This window comes from Parasteatoda tepidariorum, chromosome 9 (genome assembly GCF_982258835.1).
Source record: "Parasteatoda tepidariorum strain Cologne lab strain chromosome 9, Ptep-v5.0, whole genome shotgun sequence".
NCBI classification, from domain to species: Eukaryota; Metazoa; Arthropoda; class Arachnida; order Araneae; family Theridiidae; genus Parasteatoda; species Parasteatoda tepidariorum.
The window spans coordinates 104,075,721-104,086,780 of record NC_141763.1 but is presented as its reverse complement, the minus strand read 5'-3'; the positions used below and the strand labels follow the sequence as shown (position 1 = coordinate 104,086,780).

General features: G+C 27.2%; 1 protein-coding gene across 1 annotated transcript in view; it reads left to right on the top strand.

The window, feature by feature from the left end:
- Window positions 1–907: 907 nt before the first annotated feature.
- The window catches only part of LOC107439052 (uncharacterized), a 91,433-nt gene continuing 81,280 nt past the window's right edge, over window positions 908–11,060 (top strand). Inside the window, exon 1 of the mRNA XM_043047282.3 lies at window positions 908–1,021. The gene's annotated coding sequence lies outside the window, so the exon portion shown is untranslated. The remainder of the gene's footprint in view (window positions 1,022–11,060) is intronic.

Sequence of the window (11,060 nt, the reverse complement as noted above, 5' to 3'; positions counted from 1 at the left end):
AACAACAGCAAACGCAAAGAAAAACCCTCATTCCAACTCAAATCTTCACAAAATCTTATCTAGTTGGAAGCGGGTGTTTGGATTTTTATTGGGAAAGTACGAACTAAAATATGAAGTAATTTTACATAAATCAAATAAATAGAGTATAAATATAATTATTAGAATTTTATAGGAAAGAAACAACTCGAAGTGTGCTTCTTTTCTGAAGTCGACGATAGAGATCCACTTTGTAAAGTTCTCTTATTTAATTCACATTTATTTGAAAGGAATAAATTTGTTCTGTAAAATAAACTTTATTTCTGTCTGAAAAACCAAACCCAATTTGTCTATTTTTCTAAATATCTTTTAATCGAACTAAACGATTTAAAAAAGAAATTTGCTGTATTTTATGGTTACTATGGTTACTTACAAATATTTAAAAACATTTCACCTCTTTGGGTTTGAAAAAAATGTTCCTAAAACGTATGAATTTGTGTTTTGAGAATAGAATTCAAGCACGAAAAATTTTACTTTATTTACAATGATTTTTATTATTATTATTATATTTTTAACATCAATTCAATTTTGTTTAATAAAAGTAACGTGACATGGGGACACTATTGTTTTAGAAAATTGTTTTTTATGGTATTCGGTAGTAAAAATATTTTTAAAACTTAGTCATAGAATGTTGTATATCTACGAAGTTTTTAAGTAAGTTTCGTGACATTATTTTAATGTACAAAATATTGTTGAAAACTTTCGAATCCTTAATGGTTTAACACAGCTTTAAACATCATGAAATAAAATGAATTCCATTTGGTTTGAATGCATATATTTTAAATGAACAGAGAGATCTTCATCCTCCTCCTCCACAGAATGTCCAGGTCATCACGCCCCTCCGCAGTTATAAAAGGGTTGACCAATCCACTCTTCTAAGTCCGTTTCATTTCCATCTCGAGTTCTCTAACCAGCCGGACACTTGTTTTCCCTCTTCTGTGGATTACACGATAGAACAAATCATTCTCTCGTTTTATGGATACAAGTGAGTATTATTTTCTTTACATTTGGCTGTCATTCTGTGTTTCATTTAAGGTTGTTTTCTCTTAATATCGATGATATCGTATTAATATTACGATGGGTTTTAGAAATCGTTTTCAAATTTTTAACATCTGCTCTTTCAATTAGTTTGTTTGTTTGTTTTTTAATTTTATCCAACTTAAAAATTGCAATGGATAGGGACTCAAGAAATGTCTTCATATTTTTTAATTTTTTAAATAGATAATCATTTTTAAGTGTAAAAAAAAACACAATTTTTTGAGCTACCGATTTTATAAATAATGCGGTTTTTAAATCATTTTGGAATTTTAAAGTTTTAATCTCTTATTTGGATTCAAAATGTTGCGCAACTTACAAACTAATTCTTTTAAATAACATGAAACCCTTCAAGAATCCTGTGATATTTTTAAATTTACTAAAAAAAATAGTACCTTTACAGTGAGAAACAGTTTGTTTTTGCAAACGATTTTAATGATGCTTTTTAGAGTAATTTTTTTTTAAATTTTGAACATTTATTCTTTTAATGAGTCATTGAATTCCACTCAACTGAAACAGATTTTTTGTAGAAAACGACTCTTAAAATGATGCAGTGATAGATTTCATTTTTAGTCTCTCGATTCTAATTTTTTTTTTTAAATGAAATGGATTGTATCAAGATTAATGTCTTTCATAATTTTTACAGAAAACATTACGGCAGACTTTTCATGAGTTTGAAGATAATGGATAGGACATTTAAGGAATAACGATTCACAAAAATCAATACTATTTCTAATGTTTTATTTTGCCCTTAATTTAATATACTGAAGCAAAAACTTAAATTCCCGTTCCCATAAGAAATGAGTCGAATTTTAAACGAATTACAATAATTACATTATTCGTTCTTGTGAAAGAAGTATTTATGCATTATTTTTTGTAATAGTCTTCATAATTTACATAATGACATTTATTATCATCATATAAAGGTTTCGATAATGGTTTCCAATCTTGAATGACGTATAACTGTCATATATGAGGTAAATAATTCTAGAAAATGTCTTACTTCATTAAATTGAATGTTTAAAATCTAAAACATTTGCACAAATCCTCGTTAAAAATGATTTTTTTTTTAATTATAATAATGATATAATCGATGAAAAATGATTAGAGAATTACAACCAATTTTAGAACCAATTTAGTTTTGTAATTAGATACGATGTAGCATAACCCGTTTTGTTCAGTTAGTTTCATAGCAACGCCATGCCAGTGGCGTAAAATTCGAACACTTATTTTAACAATTTTATTATTAGAAAACAATAGTTTTAAATAATTTGATATTAAACCTGTGTTTAGCTATGTTATGCATTAAAACCTTTTTAAAACTAAAAATTTATTTTTTAAACTGATGCAAACCATTAATGCATTATGATGAACAATGATTACTAACAATTCTCTGATTTTACGATATAAAAACTAATTTCATATCATATCACTCCTATCATAATATCCTATCATAATTAATTCATCATTAAGAAAACTAAACAACAAAATTAATTTGCATTCTAAATTCTCTATTATAATTCAATTTTAATGGGAAAATAAACCAGTTTAACACCTTTTAAGGTTCCAGTAAATTTTCACCTCATTATTGACTGAGGTACCGATATTATGGTTCAAATTTGAACCAGTTTTTCTCAGATTGTGATGAAGAATATTATTCTATAATATTCACTTTATATTTAATCCTTAAAGTAAAAGGAAAATCTATGCATTTAATACATTATGCACTTAAAATTTTAAATAATCATTAGCTTATACATTTGCAATTTAAAATAATCTTCGGTTTATACATTTGAAGTTTATTGTAATCATTAGCTTATACATTTGAAATTTAAAATAATCTTCGGTTTATACATATGAAATTCAAATAACTATTGTCTCATACATGTGAAATTTAGAATAATTATTTGCTTATACATTTGAAATTTGAAATAGTTATTAGCTTATACGTTCAAAATGTAATATAGTTGTTAGCTTATTTGAAATTTGAAATAATGATTAGCTCGCATGTGAAGTTTAATATAATCATTAGCTTATACATTTGAAATTTAAAATAAAAATTATGGTTTACGATTTTCTGTTTAATAACAAAACTTATATCGAAACTGAAATTTCATTATGGCTAAGTTAGATAAAAAAATTAATTACAATTTATTTTAAACCCAAAACTTCAATATGTCCTTTTTAATGCAGGAAAAAAAGCAAATTAGGATTGTTTAAAGTCAATTTAATTAAATGAGCAAAAAGTATATTTTGCCCTTAAATTCAATTTTTTCTGGCAACAATTCGTTTGTATTTTTTCATATATTCTGTTAATTTATTTATATTTTTTAATTATTTATTTAGTTTACTTGCAAACTGTTTTTTAAATCATTTATTTTAAGTATTAAAAGCCTTTTATTAAAGTCACTACAGCAATCACAAATATGTTAGATTATTGACATATAAAGTTTAAAAAAAAGAAGGGCAAGAAAATATGCAAATCAAAGAATAGCCAAGTGTCGTATAAGTGAGTTAGCTAAAAAGTGTGTTAATTAATCCGTGAATTAGTAAACCGATGAATTGGTTCATTAATGAATCAGTGAATCAAAGAAAAATTTATTTATTTTATAACCGTTGTTGAACAGCTGACCGAATTTTCAAGATACGACTACCAACGTTCAACTCCGTTTCCCTGCAATTTTGAACCCAATCCAGAAGAAAAGGGAACTCCTGGATCAAGTATTGGGGGAAATTTACTTTCACAGAAGGCATTTTGATGGAACCAACCAGCATTTACGTTAATTGAAGAAGTAAACCACGAATCTCGCATGGTTAGTGTAACAGCAAGGGGCTTCTAACCCATAATCCGTCTACCACTGAGGATATTTTATGTCAGCACTGTAGTCGGCGAGAAAATCAAAGAAAAAATGCATGATTTAGTGAATAGATGTATCAACTAAAGCAGTAGATCAAAATTTCCCTAACTAATATACCAGGGAATCCAAAATCGCTAAATTAGAGAGTGAATTGTATTAACTAACAGGCAAAATGGATTATAAATTACAAAAACAATACAAACACGTTGTACGGATATGGGTGAACGTAATTTATTAAAGATATTTATAATAAATTAGAATATAGTAAATTTTTATCCACTATGGAAATGCTGTATTAATGCTGTATATAGCTGGTGAGAGTGAGTGTTTAATTGCTATTTTGCGTTTTTAACAAAGTTTTCCTAAAATGACACAGAACAGGTTTTATTACCCGATTGATACTGAAATAATTCTTCAAAAAAAGCAATGGTTTAAATAAATTTCATTTTAATTGAAATAATAGCAGCTGATATAATGATTGTATTGCTCATTACTAAAATTATAATAGTTCGGTATCTTTAATGATAGACTGTTGTTTTTCGTTTGAACTAAAGAACGATTATGTTCCTGAAAAGTTTTTAATATATATAATCTTAGCTTTTGAAATAAAATTGAATCGTTGTGGCTGCAGATTCAAATAAGTTTTTAGAAACTTTATCTTTATGCGATACCATTGTTTCAGATTCTCTAACTTCACGCAATTTAAATCATTCATTTTTTTCCTATCATTAATAACTAATTGTTGAATTGCAATGAATCGCGAAATGTCCATTTGTAAAAAGAAAGATCATAATAAACAATAGTATATTTTTTATTCTTGGCAAAATTGTATATATACAGTATTTCTTAGTCCTTGAAAAAGGGTTTATTTTCAGTTGTGATGGAAATCCCCTATAATCCATGTCCTTGAGGATAACAAATTGTTCCTAAATTTACAGTCATTTTTTCAACTCCTCACTCTACGGTAAAACCTTAAACTTTTTCAAAATAAAATTTTTCCTCTCATCTTTCTTTGCTGAGGTGTCAAACATTGGTTTAAAATTATGCTCCAAAATTAGAACTTTCTGAAGCAAACAATAATAAAATCTCTGCCAATACAGATACCCTCTGAATTCCAACCATTTGAGATCTAAGAAACTATTAATGTGATTTTCATATTAATTTGAAGAAATTATAATCAACCAAACGCTCAACATTGTGCTTAGCATATTTTAATCTATATATAAAGGTTCATTTTTCATCCTTAAAAACTTTCCATCTGCAAAATGCAATAAGTGACCGGACATTTCCTAAGTGAGTAGACGTTTTGAAGCGTTCTAAGACATAATGGGGTTCAAGTTCGATGCAGCTTATATGTAGCTCTAATTTTAACCCTAATATCTCACTTCTTAAATTCGATTACAGAATACTGTGGCTGAACTTGAATGGAAAACATGATTCAGTTTAGCAGACAGCTTATGATGTTGCATGGAATTTGCTTAGTATTATAGTTCAGGATATTTACATTGCGTTTCAACCTTAGACCGATTTTTCTAAAACACTTTCTGTGCTCTCAAATACCTGGAATCAATTTCATTAGACAATACCGAAAAACAACAATAATTTAAAAATGTATCTTAAAAATATAGTTATAACACTTTGCATAAATGCTTTTTTCTCACAGGTACGATAAAAAAAATTTCTATTTTTTAAACTTTAATTTTTAGAGCTTATGTCACTTAAGCATTATCTGCATACTTAAAAATTATATCCATGCAATACAAGAATCTTGATAAAATATAATAAAAATGCAATACTTGGAAAATCTAATTAGAAATTATCTGTTGCACATTCTAATTAAACTAGCTGGTGACTGACACTTAGTTTTAAATTTAATTATGCTTAGAGTTCCTTTTTTATTTCTTAGCGTTTGAATCATATAGTTTAAAAGTGAAGATTTTTAAATATTTCTGGTGAATTACTGGAAATGAAGTTAACAGTAAGCATAATGTTCTTATGTCTAAGTTTTAATAATGTTTATTATACATTATATAAAGTGCTTGCAATTTACAACAGTAATTACATTTATATTAACTGTTTACAAATTATTGGTTGTTTAAACAGTTATGTCTTTTATTCGAGTTACAGCAGAACTTGAATTTGCGAACATATTGTAAAGCTTAAATGTGTTTTCGTGCTTTCCCAGGGAGTTAATATTTTTCTAATCAAACACAAACTAAAGCATAATTAGAGTAACTAAAATTGTAGAAAATTTTAAAAATTGTGAATAAATTACACTAAATTTAAACATTCGCTCTATTTATTTTGATTATAGTTATATTTTTTTATCAAACGCAGAGAAAGTAAGTTCGCTTTACATTTATTTATTTTTTTAAGAGAGAACTTTGTTTGTTTGTATACAAATCAGAATATTTTATATTTGATGTATTCAAAATGAGTTTTCTGCAAGTCGACTAAAGAAATTAAATTTCGTACGCACACCAATTATAGCATCCAAAATGTGTTAAACTACAAACAATATAATTTTAACTCCTAATACTGATATTATCTTCTGTTATACTTACATTTATTCTTAATAACATTCATTAAACATAATCAGTATAATTCTACGCTTTTTTTTTGCAAACAAATCTTTGATCTATTCCATGAATGAGTTTACGAACCGATATGAGCGATAATTATGATTAGAGCAATATCCTAATTGCAGAAATCATTTGGCAGAAAGAGAAACGAGAGCCGTCCTTGCGACGTCTGTCTAAAAAACCAGTCTGGATCGTCGTTCTAGGACAAGCTGACCTCTCAGTTGCTGCGTTTTATCAATTAAGAAAAATGTGTTGGTCAAACAGATTAAGAGAAAGAGTTAGGAAATAAATGGATGCTGCCTTATGGACATTGTCTGCACAATGTCCATTCGTTAAGTGAGCTGGTATTAATATGAATTCATGGTTTTGGAAGGCTTCTTAAAATGGCGGATTCTTGACTTTTTCTGATGATAAAATGTATCAAAAGTTAACTATTTTATATAAAATATATTACAAATGAACATTTAATTTTTAATTATTTACAAATCATTGACATAAAATAAAATGAGTCTTATTATTTTGAATCACTTTGAAAGCTAATATTTTAAAGAGAGAAAGCGATCATAATTTTTTGGCCAAACAGTTTTCGAAATTAATTTCTACTTTTTTAATTTTGAATTGCTGTTTTTAATATATGTTATACTAATACAAAGAAACTTCTAAAGTAGCAATTTGTTAAATAAAGAATAGGTGTTCATTACTTGCCTTTTAGTTTTATCTATACACATGTAATAAAAACGATTTACATCTATAAAAATTATATTATGCAAAAATGAAAAGAATTACTATAATAGTTTAAAACTAAGAATTTGAAATATTCCACTTTAAATAATTTTTAACTCGTAGCAGATATATCACGCAAGAAAAGGAAGCATTCCTGTATAAATAAACGTTTTCGAAAGGCATTTATATTTTAAGAGTTAAAAAAAATGGAGTCAAAGCTCCAAGTTTAAAACAAATTGAATTGTATCAGTCAAATTGAATTTATCAGTTGAAAATTGTATTAGTTATTTGAAGTAAACGACGCGTAATTAGGACGTAATAAATTTTGAAAAAAGATAGATACCAAATTTCAAGAATTTATTTATTTGTTTTTTCAGCCAAATTGATAAGTCTCCTTATAAATTTCTCCTCTTCATTAAGGATGAGATTTTTTCTCGTGTTTCTTTTTTAGTGAAATCAATATTTGAATGCCATGTATCAATGCTTTATTTAATTATCAACGATTTAATGGTGGGATTTTTAAAAATAGCTGATTTTAATCTGCATTTTAGTGAAATCAATTTGGGTTGATTTAGTCATAGTATGCCTGAGAGAGAAAAAAAAACCGCAATTCTCAGCTCCTTTTTTGGAGCATTCAAAGCAAATAACATCTGATCATATTATAAAATATCGACAAATGAACTTTGAAGGTGAGAGCCATTAAATTGTGCAGAATTAGACGGTTCTGTCGATGTGAAGCCCTTTTAAAAAACTAGCAATTTCAAAAACGGAGAGAACTAAAAGATTCACAGAGCAAAAGATATGATTTGGGGAACATCTTAGAATGATGGGAGTAGAGATAAATCATCGATCGACCCTCTCTGTTTGGAGAAAGCGAATGGAAAAGGCCTGCAGTAGACTGTAGTGCTGATTAAGAAGAAGATATGTTGTGCGTCGATCTCTTACATGCGATGCATTATTCTGAATTCTGTTATTATAAATAAATCTTAGTAAGATAACTCAAAGTATACCTTAAAACGCATTGAGTTTTATTTTTATTTTATAATCGCAAACGGAATCGTTCGATATGCCGACTTAAAACCCTTTAAAAACATTGAAATAAGAAATAGATTCATCAACTTATAAATTAATAAAAATTGAATAATTAAAACTTTAAAGTATTAATAATTCAAAGTATTAACTGTTTCAAAGTATTATTATAATTTCGAAATATTATAAATTACTTCGAAATATTTATAAAATGTTTTCAAAATATTTTTCATACAGCAATATTTAGAAAAATTTATTTCTTATCATTTTTGTTCACATTCTAGGATTTAATCTTAATGACTCGAGAGGGTGATCCCAAATATGCTAATAAATAAGTGCATCAGTTTGAACAGTTCCTGAAAAATTGAAATTTCGAAAAACTCCGATGTTTAAAATTCGATTTCTCAGGAACTATTCAACCGATTTTGCTCAATTTTCTTAATTTTGCTATGTAAAATTATCTTCCTTAAAATGATGAGAAAATTTTTATGTCTTACAAATCAAATTTTTTCGACCTTTATTAAATAAAATTTTAAAAAATTAATAAATATTTAAATAGAGTTGTTTTCTTGTTGATTAATCTTTGTATAAATGAATTTTATAAATGTGAGCAAAAAGTTTTCAATTTGCTTACAAATTTCTCGATATATAGCGAAATACGCAAAAAGTAAAATTATCATTAAGGGATCCAAACTTTGGAGCGCACTCCTGATCGAACTATTGGGGCCATATTTCCTAGATTGCGACAATCCCCTATATTTTGGGGTTCAGAAATCCGAATCCGTCAAAAAAAAGGTATGTTTATTCGGAGAAAGTACGCTTTTGTGTCTGATTACGTAACTTAAATTATTGTGTGCACTTATTAATTAGCATATTTGAGGTTACCCTCTGGAGCCATTAAGATTGACCCCTAGAACGTTAAGACCCGATCATATTCAGGGTGGTCCGTTTTTTCAGCTCACTGTACCACCGTCAAACAGGCAGATCAAGGACATGCCAATTAAAATATTGTCAAACAAGAATTAATACGATAAAACGAGCAGAAATACGGTAGAAGAAAATGCTAACAATCGAGCATAAATACGGTAGAAAACTATTAAATACTGTTAAACAAGCAGATCAATTAAAATGAATTTTAAATTTTTGAATTTTAATTCAAAGGAAGCTATATTAAGATCTTTTGCTTTTTATATCTAAAATACAAACAAATCTAGTGAAATAAGTTGCAAACTTCAATGTTGTCATTCTCATATACATTAATCATATAAATAATCACATACATAATTTTTTAGTTTCAATTCACTCCTGACAGAACAAAAGTAGCTATAATAAGAGTCAAGCATTTTTGCTTTTTATATCTAAAACGCAAACAAATCTAATGAAATAAGTTCATTGATTTCGCTCTCAAATGCATCACGGTTAAGAATACAAGTTTAAAATATACATTCAAAATAGGAAAAATATCAAATAGCAGTGTTTTGCGCGACGCAAGTGCTAAATTTAGAGGGAAAAAATTTCATGTTTTTAAAACTGGAAAAGAATATTTCTCTCCATAACGTCGTCAAAAACAACATGAATGCGAAAAGTATTTATATTTCTAAGCATGCAAAATAAAATTACATACAAAGTAAAGAATAACCATTATCCACACTGAAAACTAATTTGAAGATAAAATAACTACTGCAGCGACTTTTTTAAACCTGGAGTCCATTTAAAAGAACATTCGTATTTTTTTAATGTAAAAAGAGGTTGTTATTACAGCTTTTGGCCTCAAATTCTCATTGTTTGATACTTTAAATCTTCTAGTGTTGCCATTTATAACTTTAAATAGTAACGAATTCTGCAGACGATTTATTTCCTTGCTAATAACTGTTAGAAAGAAATCATTAAAGAATACAACTTTCTTCTTTTTCTAAAAATAAAAAATTGTATTTGTATTGGATATATTTCAGCAATAAAATGCAATTTTTCCTTGAAATAATATTTCAGGTGTAGAAATCGATTATTAAATGTCTTAAGACAATACAAAATAATAATCGTCTACCAATGGAAACAAAAGTTCAGTTTTATTTCCTAATTTTGTTGTTTCTGAAATAATCACACACGATTATCATGCTTTCTAAGTAGAATGTAGGAATATTCAAAAATTGGTTGGAAAAAAGTTGGAATTGTAATCTTAGATTAATAAATAGCTTTACGAGTTTTACTCCCAAATGATATTTAAAAAAAAAACTCGAACCAGCTGCACATTTGTTGAACCGCTAATGGATTTCAGAAAAGATTCATTTGTAATAATTTTCATGCTATTGAAATATATTATTGAAGATATAACAAGTGTCATATATTACGTGATACTCAAGCATATTTCTAAGGACATTTTAATATTTTAAATGAAAACGATTAAAGCGAAGTTTCTACGAAAGAGGATCAAATACATTCCTGAGAGATAATAACCTGTTGCAAAAGGGGAAATATTTTAGAATTATTCTAACGAAAGTATGCTTGCTTCCTATAACTTGCTTTTTAAAGATTCTAAAAATTGTATTTTTTTTTCTCGCATGTTTTCCCAAAATGTTTTAAGTAACAAGTTAACTCCTAATTTACAAACTCCTGCTTGAACTTTATTTGTCCCTTAAATTATTTTAGTATAGACTAATTTTAAACAAAACAATTGTGAGAAAAATGCGGAAATGGTGTACTTAAAATAAATTGTTTATAAAATTATATGCATTTTTTCTAATTATCAAATAGAATTTCTAATTATCAAATAGAGCCAGATGTATCAATGACATTAAGT